General features: G+C 36.4%; 1 long non-coding RNA gene across 1 annotated transcript in view; it reads right to left on the reverse strand.

Annotated features, from left to right (window-relative positions):
* Window positions 1–13,487, reverse strand: part of LOC140506282 (uncharacterized) — a 94,927-nt gene that overhangs the window by 19,028 nt on the left and 62,412 nt on the right. The window contains exons 4-5 of the long non-coding RNA XR_011967848.1: window positions 7,945–8,002; window positions 1,358–1,442 (exon numbers count right to left, since the gene is read on the reverse strand). This is a non-coding gene — a long non-coding RNA (uncharacterized lncRNA). The remainder of the gene's footprint in view (window positions 1–1,357; window positions 1,443–7,944; window positions 8,003–13,487) is intronic.

A 13,487-nucleotide genomic window follows, 5' to 3' on the forward strand; every position in this document is an offset into this window, starting at 1 on the left:
CTAGATGGTTTGATTATTTCCTTATATCACAGGTTTCAAGAAAAAGTTTGAAATGGTAAAAATCCAAGAGAGGAAACCTATACAAAAATCTATGATACAAGGAGATAACCAAACCATCTAGATTATAAACAACAACAAAAATAACTAAATACATACTCCTCACTCCTTTATCTCACCCTCCTTCATTGCTTCAGAAAATATGGGGCTACCTTATTGGGTATTTTCAGTCTCCTTGAATGGAAGTATGTGTGATTGGCTGGCCCAGGTCCTTCCCCTGAATAAGCAGGAGAGAGAATTGGTCTTAGATGATTAGATGATTATATTATATTGTACCTGTCTTTCTCACAGGTGCTTCTCTTGCCTGAACTCTCATCAAGCTTTCCTTCCACCTAACTATAGCTAGGTCCTGAGTGGTGAGAATAATGAATTTTATGAAGTTGTGGAATTATTCAAATTCACACTGCATATGTTTGTATTGGACTGGAAAACAGTTGCACGTTTTACCTAATTCTGTCTTCACAGAGTATGAATGTGTCGATTCCATTCACTTTCCCTTTCCTTGTGTGATTGAGCAGAATTAGAATCTGCCTTCTCTGACAGGGTCATAAAAGTTTCAGGCAGGAATATACCTGTCATACATGATTTTTAATACCAGACACTGAATTACCAGTTTTGAGTGTGTTTGTGCCTCAGTATGCCCGGGGTGCAGAATGAGCTGGGGAGGGGACAGTGAACTGAAGCTTTAAATGTTTAAGTTACTCAGTTTTTTTTTATGGGATTCTTGCTTTGTGATTCTATCTTTTATTCTGAATTTAACTACAATTAGTTCATATTTATCTGCTGCATATTTTTTCCTGTACTTTCTGTATTTCACTGAGTTGGGAAAAGCACATACTCCAACACTTTGCCAGTTATGTGACCTAATCATGTTTTCCTAAGTTATCCTCTGTACTCTTAATCTTAAGTGAGGGTGTCTTCAGGTCTCAGTCACAGGTTCTTATCTCTATTTTTTCTATATTCTTCCTCCAGGTAGTCAATGAGGATGAACACTGCACCAAGGTCAGCTACCATATTGATGTCAAATTCTTCAATTTCAAAAGGCTACAAGCCAAGACCCAAGTGGAGGGAGTGTTGGTGCGTGATTTTCTATTTGCAGATGATTGTGCACTCAATGCTGCCTCTGAAACAGATTCAATGATGTATGGATAAATTCTCTGCTGCCTGTGCTAATTTTGGCCTAATAATTAACACCAAGGAAACACAGGTGCTCCATCAGCCACCACCACACCATCCATGCATGGAATCATCGATTACAACAAATGGAGGAGTTTTGAATGATGTGGATAAGTTCACTTACCTTGGTAGTACACTTTCCAGGTATGTACATGTTGAAAATGAGGTTGACACACACATTGCAGAGCTAACTCAGTGTTTGGGAGGCTCTGAAGAAAAGTGTGGTAGAGAAGAGGTATTAGATTGACTCCCAAGCTGAAGATCTACACAGCCATTGTGCTAACCTCATTGTTGTATGCCTGTGATACATGGACAGTCTTCCAGCACCATGCCAGAAGACTAAATCACTTCCATTTGAATTGTCTTAGGAAGATTCTGAAGATCGCCTGGCAGGATAAAGTACCAGACACTGAAGTCCTTACTCGAACTAAGCTACTAAACATTCAAACTGTGCTTCAGAGAGTACAACTCTGATGACCACATTATTCGAATGCAAAAGGTATGGTTGCCAAGAAGACTATTTTATGGAGAACTTGCATGGGCAGGTAATCACATGGTGGTCAGGAGATACAAGGACACTCTCAAGGTCTCCCTCAAGAATGTTGGATTTGATTGTGGGACATGGGAGATGCTGGCACAGGACCACTCAGCATGGCATACCCATATCAGAAAGGGTGCTATTCTCCATGAGCAAAGCAGAAGTGAGACAGCACAAAATAAAGTAGTACATGCAAATTGGAGTATCCACCCCAAATGTTCACATGGACTATCTGTACCCAATCTGTGGTAGAGTAGTCCGAGCTCATGTTTGTCTGAACAGCCACAGTTAGACACATTGAAACTTGACTTTTTCATTGTGATGTCATTTTGTTCCTCTTAGAGAACAAAGGACAACAACCAACCAACAGCCATAGATAACTTCCAGATTTTCATATGGACCCTTAATCTCTCTGCCAAATAATAGAGTCTGTTGCAAATCTTTAGCTCAAAGAGCCAAAGGCATCACAAACTTAAAAAGTCTAAAATAAAATTTATTTGCTTACTCCAAAACCCATCTCTCTTCCATATTTCCCTGTTTCTTTTAAGGACACAATCACCATTCCAGTCACCCAGGTTCACAACTTCATTATCATCCTTAGTTCTTCCTGCTCCCACAACCATATACCCTATCCCACCCCCTTATCCAAGAAACTACCAAGTTTTATTTATTTTACTGGAACTCCATCTCTCATATCTATCCTCTTTTCTCTAATATAACTACCATCCTAGTTCAGGTATTCATCACCTCTTGTCCAATCATTTTCTGACTGAATTTTCAGTTTCCAATCTCTCTTTTTCTCATATTTCCTTAAGTTGACTTCTTAAAGCATATATGTTCATGTTAACCCCCATCTCAAGAACCTTCAATGACTTTCTAATTGTTGTCTGTAGGATAACATATACTCATCAGAATGATATATTAAATTCTTCAAAATTTTGCTCTAGTATGCCTTTTCTGGGCTTGCTGTCCATTATTACCCTTTGCATACTCTATTTTCTAGCAAAAAAAAATACACTACTTACTTCTCTCCATCTCTTCTTTTTTATAATCTTGCACATCCAGTGCTCCATGCCTGTAGTATCCTCCCTCCTTAGTTAAACCTCTTCTAATCCCTAGTTAATTTCTGTGATATCCATTTCCCAATTCCCCAGGTTGTTACTTTTCCCCCCTGAAATTTAGTTTGTATATATTTATCTGCTTATATATTATATTTCTCAGAATAAAAATGAATATATGCATGGATGAATATATAGGTACACACATACCTACCTACCTACCTACCTATATATATATATATTTATGCATGCACACAGAAACACATATTGCCATGGCCAGAAAATATTTTTGCTTTTTTTTGTTGTTGTTATTCTTTGTGACCCTACTATATTTTGTTGCTTCTTATCTACATGTGCAAAAATTCTTAGCTGTGACTGCCATGCAAGTGAGGGTGCTGTGTTCACATAAAATGTACTCATGATCTGATACATTAATAGTTCTCAACTCAAGGAATGGCCAAGGTTAATGCCATCTATAGTAAGTGGCTAATGTCATTTAAATATTTTTTCATCAAAGCAAGAGTGACAAAAAGGGACCAAATAGCACCAACTTGAGTTCACCTTAAATAGAAGTGACAGTATTTTTTCAGTTAGAAAACATGTACTTGCAAAGGAAGAATAAACTAATGCAAAATCAATCTTACAACTCATCTATCATCCTGAAGATAAGTGATTCACAGAATTCATTGCTCCCTACTCTGTGCCTAGACTCCAATGATCCCTTCTGATCCATTACCTATGTTTATCTAGAGATAGCATTTTCTTGTATAGACTTTAGTCATTGATTTTTGAGTCATAAGAATAAGCACTACTTTTTTGCTGGGCACAACTGCAAATTATATACAATTTGGTGAAATATAAGCCTTTATACTCTTCCTCTGATTTTATACTTTGAAACAACCTCACAGAACATTTCTTTGAGATGAACTTTTGATTCACAGGGAAAAGCAAAATATTTAACACTTTTAAGACACATGTAAAGTCTAAACGTCATCTTTTTTAATATCATTGCTTTTGTTTTCCAGAAGTGATAATTAAAAGAATTATGTAATCTTAATTACACCTTTGGTATTTTTAAGACTTAGAGGACAATGTCTCTTGCAGCATAAGATTATTTTGCCACAGGAAAAAAATGTCAAAATTAAGATTCTTTAGTAGTTTTCAGAAGTGAAGTTTCTTGCTTTGCTTAACATAAAAATTTAGAAAACACTAGGATTTGATAATAAGGTTTTTTTGTTGTTGTTCTACAATGAAACTCTTAATAAAGATGGGAGAGTTGTGTGTGAAGATGTTGAAATCAACTTACTGGAGCTGTTTCCAGCACTTGCTCAAATTGGTTTCAGCAAATATAGTTAACCTTTCAAGCAACAAGATGTGCAAATGAGATTATGCTGGAATGCCAACTGCTTTGCATCTAACTGTTAGAACTTTCTGAGACTTGTGTCTCTAGAATTTCTTTTGTTTCTAGGCCAAAAAATGAAAGCTGACTACTTTTAAGGCATGCAAATTTCTTCCCTTGTGGGCTCAAAATAGCAACGAAAATCCCAGGAACCAACTGGCTCTGTCTTTGAAAATCAAAAGTGACCAGATTATTTTATCTGAATGACAGTAAGTGATCTAGAAATGTAAATACATCTAGCTGATTTCTTTGGAGCAAAATTAGACCATCAAACAATTCCTCTGAACAGATTGCCCTTTTCTTTGGGAAAGTTCACATGTTCTTGAGAAGCTGATGAGAGCAGCAATCAAGTAAGTGATTAGTTCATTGCTATATTCTGATGGTGATTGGAATAGTTGTGGAAGTTTTTGGAACATTGTCAATCCTGAAGGCATTTTTCTTAAAAATGTGAAAAGCTTTTTGAAATACCCTGATACATACAGCTGAGTATATAAAGAAAATTTGATCCTAACCTCCTACCTCTTCCAAGTCATCTGAGTACTACGCTCAATTTAAAAGAAAAAATAAAGGGTACTAGCTATGTATTGGATGACAGTTTCCAGAAATGTGTTGAATCTATATTGATTGGAAATTCCTCAGTACCTTTTTTTTTGAAGTCACCAAACAGTTTCTGTTACTCTATTCTCTTTTCTTCCCCAATCCCAGACGTGAAATTGATATGACTGAAGGACAGGTCTGACCAAATTACTTCCCTGTTCAAAAAAATGTCAGCACCTTCCTTTTGCTTCCAGAATGAAATATAACCTCCTCTTTACTCTTCAGCATTTAAAATCTTCCACAATCTTGCTCTAAATTATCTTTCCAGATTTTATTCACATTAATATATTTATTAAATATGTATTTTAATCATGCCAGCCTATTTATTGTCTTAGGTGCCTGGCATTCCATCTTTTTTCTCCTGGTCATTGTACAGCCTGCAATGTTCCATCTCACTCTCACTTTCTAGAATACCTACAGGGATGTGCTGACAAATGTTTAAGCCCTGATTCTTCAGTAAAAAAAAAAAAATCAAGTACCCATGATTCATTTTAAATTTGACTTAAATTACTAACATTTTTCTGTATATCTTTCTTAAGTCTAGACAATCAACAAAACAAAATCTCAAGCCCTGATTTCTACTGTTTGCTTATTTCCAGAGTGTAAATGCTTACAATGAAAAATGTAAAACTGGTTCTCAAAAGCCTGTACAAACTGGCTACAGAGTACCCCTGGGCACAGCTGTATTCAAGAGTTAGCTCTAATTTACTTCCTATAAGAGAGAGCTTTATGGAGTGGATATTTTGTTAGTTCTCCCCAATGCAACTTAGCCCTGGCAAAATTATTTTGTATTTAATTTGTATTTATTCCTATGCATATTTAAACCTCTTCCTTCCTGTGTTCCCCACTAAGAAGGTAAGCTAATTGAAGGGAGGGACTGGTCAATTATATCTTTTGATTCCTAGAATCTCACATCATGACTAAGTAAATGTTTAATAAATATTTGTTGAATTTAACTGAATTGAAAATGAATAGTGACAAAAGAAGATTAGGGCCAACTTAACAGCAGCTACCTCATCGAATACTAATTTAATTTCTAAAATATTTATTAAGAATTTCCTTTATAGGGGAGCCAAGATGGTGGAGTGATCAATAATTGCTATCTTCCTCCCCTTGTTGACCTTGAAGAGCCCAGAGAATATCTCCCTAGGAAAAATCCTGGACCAGAGGGAGCAGCAGAAGGGATAAACAGTCCCTTAGCTTATAAGGGTAAGAAAATCACTAAGGAGGGTCCTTGTTGCTGTTGCTGAAAGGGACCAGTGCAATACCAGAGCTGTCCCAGACATCCCCACCTCAGCAAACTGGGAGAAGATCCTGAGTCCCAGGGGGGTAAAGCCTGCAGTTACCAGCTCCAGGAATCCAAGTGTGCTTCAGCATCCCAGGGAAATAGAGAAGACACTAGCACAGATGGGGTCACCAAGCACTGAGCCTGTCTATGCTCTAGCTCAGCAGAGGAGACCTCCTTTGGCCAGACCACCCATCTCACACACTTAACACGGCTAGCTCCAGGATAACTCTAGGGAAACCCAAAAAGACCTCACCTGGCCTCTGCTTTCTAACACCAGCCAGCTCAGCACCAGGTAAGCTGCAGCATTTTAGCTTCTAGCTGAAGGAACCAGAGGCCACAGCACACAAAGCCTCAAGTTTTAGGCACAAGAACAGTGGAACCGAGTCCCCTGTGCCCCAAATGCAGAGATCTACTTTAAAAGCCAGGAAAAGGGTGATCATCATGAGTAAGAAGCAAAGCAGAAGAGAAAAGACCATAGAATCTTTCTAAGGGGACAAGGACCAAAACACAAATACCAAAGAGCTCAGCATTGATCATTGACTTTACTCCCATCAGAAACTTCAGAAGGGAATATGAACTGCCCTGAAGCACAAAGAGCACTCTTGCAAGGGCTCAGGCAGGATTTTGAAAGCCAAATTAGAGAAATAGAAGAAAAACTGACCAATGATTTTAAAAATATGAAAAAAAGAAATCACAGAAGAATTTAAAAGAATAATTGTACAAATGGAAAAGGAAGTACAAAATGTAATTGGAGAAAATAACTCCATAAAAGCAACAATTGGACAGATGGAAAAGGAGGGGAAGGGGAAAGAAAATGGAGGGGAGTCTATAAGTGAAGTAAGAAGTAGTAAGGGAAAAGAGGATTGAAAGGGAAGAGGGCTGAAAGAAGGGAGGGAAGACTGAGGGAGGCAGTGGTTAAAAATTAAAGCTTTATTGTGGAGGGGAAGGGAGAAGGAAGAACTTAAAGCATAAAGGGGGAAAAGGGAATGGAAGGAAAGACACAGATAGTAATCATAACACTGAATGTGACTGGGATGAACTCTCTCATACAATGGAGATGGATAGAAGATTGGATTAAAAACCATAATCCAACACTATGTTGTTTACAACAAACACATTTGAAATGGGGGCATTCACACAGGGTAAAGGTAAAAGGTTGGAGAAGAATATATTATGCTTTAGCTGTTGTGAAGAAAGCATGGGTAGCAATCCTAATCTCAGACAAAGCAAAAGCAAAAATAAATCTGGTCAAAAGCGATAGGGAAGAAAACTATATCCTGCTAAAAGGCACCATAGACAATGGGGCAATTTCATTATTAAACATATATGCTCCAAGTGGTATAGCATCCAAATTCTTAGAGGAGAAGTTAAGGGAGTTACAGGAAGAAATAGACAGCAAAACTATACTAGTGAGGGAGCTCAACCTTGCCTTCTCTGAACTTCATAAATCTAACCTCAAAAGAAACAAGAAAGAAGTTAAGGAGATGAATAAAACTCTGGATAAGGTAGATATAATAGATGTCTGCAGAAAAACAAATGGGGATCGAAAGGAAAATGCTTTTTTGTCAGCAATACATGGCACATATACAAAATTGACCATGTACAAGGGCATAAACCTCACAATCCAATGCAGAAAGGCAGAGATAGTCAATGCATTCTTCTTAGATCATAATGCAATTAAAATTATATGTAATAAAATGCCATGGAAAAATAAACCAAATATTAATTGGAAACAAATAATCTAATCCTAAAGAATGAGTGGATTAAAGAACAAACCATAGAAACAATCAATAACTTCATTCAAAAGAATGGCAATAATGAGGCAACCTACCAAAACTTCAGGGACACTGAAAAAGCAGTTCTTAGGGAAGTTTTATATCCTTGATTGCCTACATGAACAAAATAGAGAAAGAAGAGTTTGATGAATTGGGTATGCAGCTGAAAAAGCTAAAAAAAGAATAAATTGAAAATTCCCAAGTAAATACCTAATTAAAAATACTGAAAATCAATGGAGATATTAATAAACTTGAAATTAAGAAAACTATAGAACTAATAAATTAACCCAAGAGTTGGTTTTATGAAAAAACAATAAAATTTTTAAAACTTTGGTCAATTTGATTACAAGAAAAGAAAGAAGAAAACCAAATTGCCAATATCAAAAATGAAAAGGGTGAATTCACCTCCAATGAGGAGGAAATTAAAACAATAATTAGCAATTACTTTGCCCAACTGTACGCCCATAAATTCGACAAACGAAACTAGATGGATGAATATTTTAAAAAATATAAATTGCCCACATTAACAGAAGGGGATGTTGAATACTTAAGTAACCCCATCTCAGAAAAAGAAATTGAATAAGCCATCAATGAATTCCCAAGGGAAAAATCTCCAGAGTCAGATGGATTTACAAGAAAATTCATTTAGAGAACAGTTAATTTCAATACTTTACAGAAACTTTGGGAAAATTAATGGAGTCCTACCAAATTCTTTTTATGACACAAATATGGTTCTGATATATAAAATGAGGAAGAGCCAAAACAGAGAAGGAAAATTATAGACCAATTTCTCTAATATGTACAGAAGCAAAAATTTTAAATAAGATATTAGCAAAAAAAAATACAGCAACTTATCATGAGAAAAATACATTATGATCACATAGGACTGGACAATGGCTGAACATGTTGTGGTTATGAATGTATTGGAATATTATTTGCAATGAGAAACAATGTACAGGAAGACTTGAGAGTGGCCTGGAAAGACTTATATAAATTGATGCTGAGTGAAAGGAGCAGAAGCAGGAAAACTTTGTACTCAGCAACAACTACAATGTGCTAGGAATTTTTCTGGTAGACTTAGTACTTCATTTCTATGCAAGGACTTAAAATCTTCCCAAGGACTCTTGAGACAAAATGCCTTCTTCATCCAAAGAAAGAACTGTAGAATTGAATGGCATATAGACACAGATCATTTCCTTTTGTATTGTGTTTTGTTTGATTTTGTTTTATGGTTTCTCATATTCATGTTAACTCATCTAAGCAATATGTATTTAATAGGAACGTACATGTAGAACCTATGTAAGTTTGTACGCCACTTCAGGGAGGGAGTGAGGAGGGAGAGTGGAACGAGGCGAGGAGAGGGCAAAAAAATCTAAGGTATATGGAAATGATTATCGAATCCTGAAAACAAATAAAATAATTTAATTTAAAAAAACGAATTTGCTTTATGCATGTTTCTGTGCTAGACACTGACTGTCAATATTTATAAAAGCTCTTTACATGCATTATCACATTTCATTCTAACTAAACTGTGTGAACTAGGTGATGCAGTTATTGCCCTCTTCATGTTATAGATGTAGAGTTTAAAGTTGAGGGAATAAAAGCAAACTGAGCAAAGTTCCTCAAATTAATAATTCACTTTGAGCTACTCCTCTAACTTGCTTTAGCAACACAGATAGATGGTCACAGCCTTGATGTTGCAGGACATGGCAACAAATTCACAAGTATTCTCCTTTTGTGTTCCTATTCTCTAAAACACCATTACCTGAGTGCAGTCTTCTGTTTTTCCACCTTTCATTCTGCCTTGTAACTGCCGGTCTTCTTTGTTCTTATCAAGATTTTTGACCTCTCAATTGAATATGCACTCGCCACACCCAGGCCATTAACTTTATGCTAGCTCTACTTTCTTCTCTTCCTCAACTTGACCATTTTAACTCTACACTGTACTCTTCTCTCAAGTACCTTGGTCCACTGTCTTATCACTAATTTACCCTGACCCATATTGGATTACTTCTATCATCTTCTGTCTTCACTTCTATCCATATCTTCCTGAATAAAACCCAAGAAAATCATTAAAACATGTGGACTAGGTTCACTACAAATTTATTATATAATCTTAACAGAGCCTTCAATGATACAATGCAAACTTTTTTTTTTACATTTCTAGTAGATACTAACTTATTTGACTTTTTCAAAACTTTCCATTTTATATTAAACTGTCTATAGTTTTTACTCATCCTACATTCTCAATTTTGAAACTTGCCACACATCTCACTAAAAATATTGAGGTCATTCACCATGAATTCCCTCTTCCTCCCTTCTGCTCATTTTCTATCACTAATATGACTTCCCCCACTATCTTTTCCTTCACCCCTGTCACACATGAAAAGGTGGTCTTTTTCTTTCAAAAGGCATACCCATCAATATGTAAAATAAGCCCTTTCCATCTAGTTTGTATTCTCCCACACCCTGCTCTCCCCCATATCCTCAACTCACTCACTTATTTTCTGACTCCCCTTGTCTGTTGACTGCTTGCCTACTAACTAAAAACATTTATTTGCCTCCCTCTCCCTCAAAAAACTTTTGCTTGATCGATCCATCTTCAATAGTTTTTATCCTATATCATCCATCTTCAATAGTTTTTATCCTATATCTCTCCACCCTTTAATGACTAAACTCCTGAAGAAAACTGTATACAACGAATGGTTCCATTTTCTTTAGTCTCATTCCATTTTAACTGAATTCTTACTGCTGACCTCATCAGTAAACCTAAACTAGTTCCTCCAAAGTTACTCATGATCTCTTAATTGCCATAATACCAATCGCAAAATCTTAATCTCCATAATTTTTTATATCTCTCTGTAGCCTTTCATACTCCAGATCAACCTCTTTTTGATACTTCTTTCTAGATTTTCATAACTCTGCCGTCTCCTGAATCTCCTCCTACCTATCTGACCCTGCTTCTCCTTTGTTGTGTTTTCATCCTGGTCATACTTACTAACTTGTGGGCTATCTTTCAGGTCTCTCTCTTAGACCTGCTTCTATCCTTTTTCTATACTATTTTGTTTGATGAATTCATTTTTTTCATGAATTCAACTGTCATTCCTAGGTAGATGATTATCAGTTCAATCTAAACCTTTCTCTGGACCTTCAGCCTTATACTGCCTGTTAAAGAGCTGAAAAGATACCCTGTAAGTATCATATGCTCAAAATATCCAAAACTGTACTCATTTTTTTTCTCAAAAAACCTTACCCTCTTCCTAATGTTACTCTTACTGTCAAGAGCATCACCATTCTCTCAGTTAACCAGACTTGCAACCTACATGTCACATTCAGGTTCCTTCTCACACTCTTGAAATCAAATTTGTTATTTTTTGTCCTATAAATTCTTCCTTCACATCATCTCTCATATGAATCCCCTTCTCTCTTTTGATGTTGCACCTCTGTGTGTAGTCCTTACTGACTGCAGAATTCTAGTTACCTTACTTGCTTCAAGTCTCTCCCTAATCCAATCTATGCTCCACTCAACTTTCAAAATGAGCTTCCTAAAGTCCTGGTCTGACTTTGTAACATCCCCATGTCTAAGAAATTCCAGTCCATCCTTATTGCTTACAGCAACAACTATAAAATCCTCTTTATAACTTTTAACCTGGACCTTTCTTGTCATCTACACTTTACTCCAGTCCAAATATACATTGATCTAATGATTCTGTTCTCCTTGATGCTCCTCAAACAACAACAACAAAAATTTCCATTTCCTGACCATGCATTTTTACCAACTGTCTCCTATGGCTGTAATTCTCTTTATCCTCATCTCTACCTCCTCGCATCCTTGGCTTTCTTCAAGTCTCAGCTAAAACTCTTTTCCAAACTCCCTTTTCTGGTCTTTCTTACTGTTATTTCCCTCCTTCTGAATTCTCCAAATTATTCTGTATATATCTTGCTCATATTTATTTGTGGCTTGTCTGCAGTCAGTCAGTTCTGAGATAACAAAACAGTATGTAATGCTTTTGCTTTTCTTTGTATCCCCAACATTTAACACAGTCTCTGGCACAGAGTTGGCACTTAATAAGATGAATGCTTGTTGACTTAACTTGAACATAGGTAGTAAGTGAGAAAGTATGATTTAAAGCTGTCTAAGCTGACTCCAAGGCCAGTATGCTTACCAGTGCAACATACCATCTCTGAGATAAAAAATATATCTTTAGTGATAGTGTACTCTCCGCTGTTATTTCCAAAGCCTTAACTGGAAGGTTTTAAGTTATGAAAAAGAATCCTAAAACATGAAAATAGCAAGTAGAACAAAAGATGTCTTCTAGTAAATGATGAAATTTATCATTCAAGTTCCTGGGAAAGGAAAGTGAGATGAAAGAGAAAAGACCCTAACAGTCAGAGACTTCCAAACTCGAGGAGGCTCTCACAGAGAATATGAGAAAGCAGGATGGGTCAAGAATGGGAAGTGAATTGGGTAAGAGGATAATATTGTTCTTTCCTACACTTTTGCTGGCTCCTCCGCTTCTTTCTTATACATGGTGCTCAGTACAATTCAACATCATTTATTATTCAATTATTTATTGTCATTTCATATCTTCTTATAACTACTCCTGCCATATGCAAAGTTCAATTGGTTCTGCTTACTTCAGGAGAACACATTCTATAAGAGCATTCTAAATCTGGCTACCTTGGAATGAAACCCCAGTTAGCCATAATTTGCTATGACATAGGGCATCTAGTTGCCACAGTGTATAGAGCATAGGGATTAGAATCAGAAAGATTCAACTTCCTGAGTTCAAATCTAGCCTCAGACACTTAGTTGTGTGACCCTGGGCAAGTCACTTAACCCTGTTTGTCTCAGTTTCCTTCTCTGTAAAATGATATGGAGAAGGAAATGGCAAAGCACTTCAATATTTTTGCCAATAAAATCCCAAAATTGTGTCATGAAGAGTCAAACATGACCAACAATGACCAAATAATAACAACAAATATTATGACATAACTAGGAATTATGACTAAAAAATCATTAGTCATAACCCCAAGCTATTACTCTGCTTATTTCATGATAAAGTTATTATATTATAACCAGATCTCATTATGACATTATCCAGGTTGCTTGTTCATTTGTAATGTTTGCAACAGTTTTCTTAAGAAAGTAACTGCTCCATAGAATGAAAAAATGGGGGAAAAGAGAATGAATGAATGCATGGATAAAAAAAAAAATAATTTATCAACTGTTTACTATGTGCCAAGCATTTGGAATAATGGTGAGGGTGTAAATGCAAAACTGAGGCAGTTTCTCCTCTCAAGGAATTTTTATTCTAATAGGGGACAACATATAGTGGAGTAGAAGATACATGATGGGGTCATATTTTGGTTTGATGATTGAGTTGAGCCAGTAAGGACTGACCAATAACAATAGCAGTATTGGTTTGAGCATGGCTACAGAGCTTGTAAATACTTGTTAGTGTGGCAGATGGCAAGAAAGATGGCCCAGATGGAATGTAACTCATTATGGCTAGTGATGGATATAGTGGGCCATGTAACACACATATTAAGCAGTGCTGTGAGAGACTTAGGTCTGGACTTTCAGACCTGAGGTTAG

Source organism: Notamacropus eugenii, chromosome 5 (assembly GCF_028372415.1).
Source record: "Notamacropus eugenii isolate mMacEug1 chromosome 5, mMacEug1.pri_v2, whole genome shotgun sequence".
NCBI lineage: Eukaryota > Metazoa > Chordata > Mammalia > Diprotodontia > Macropodidae > Notamacropus > Notamacropus eugenii.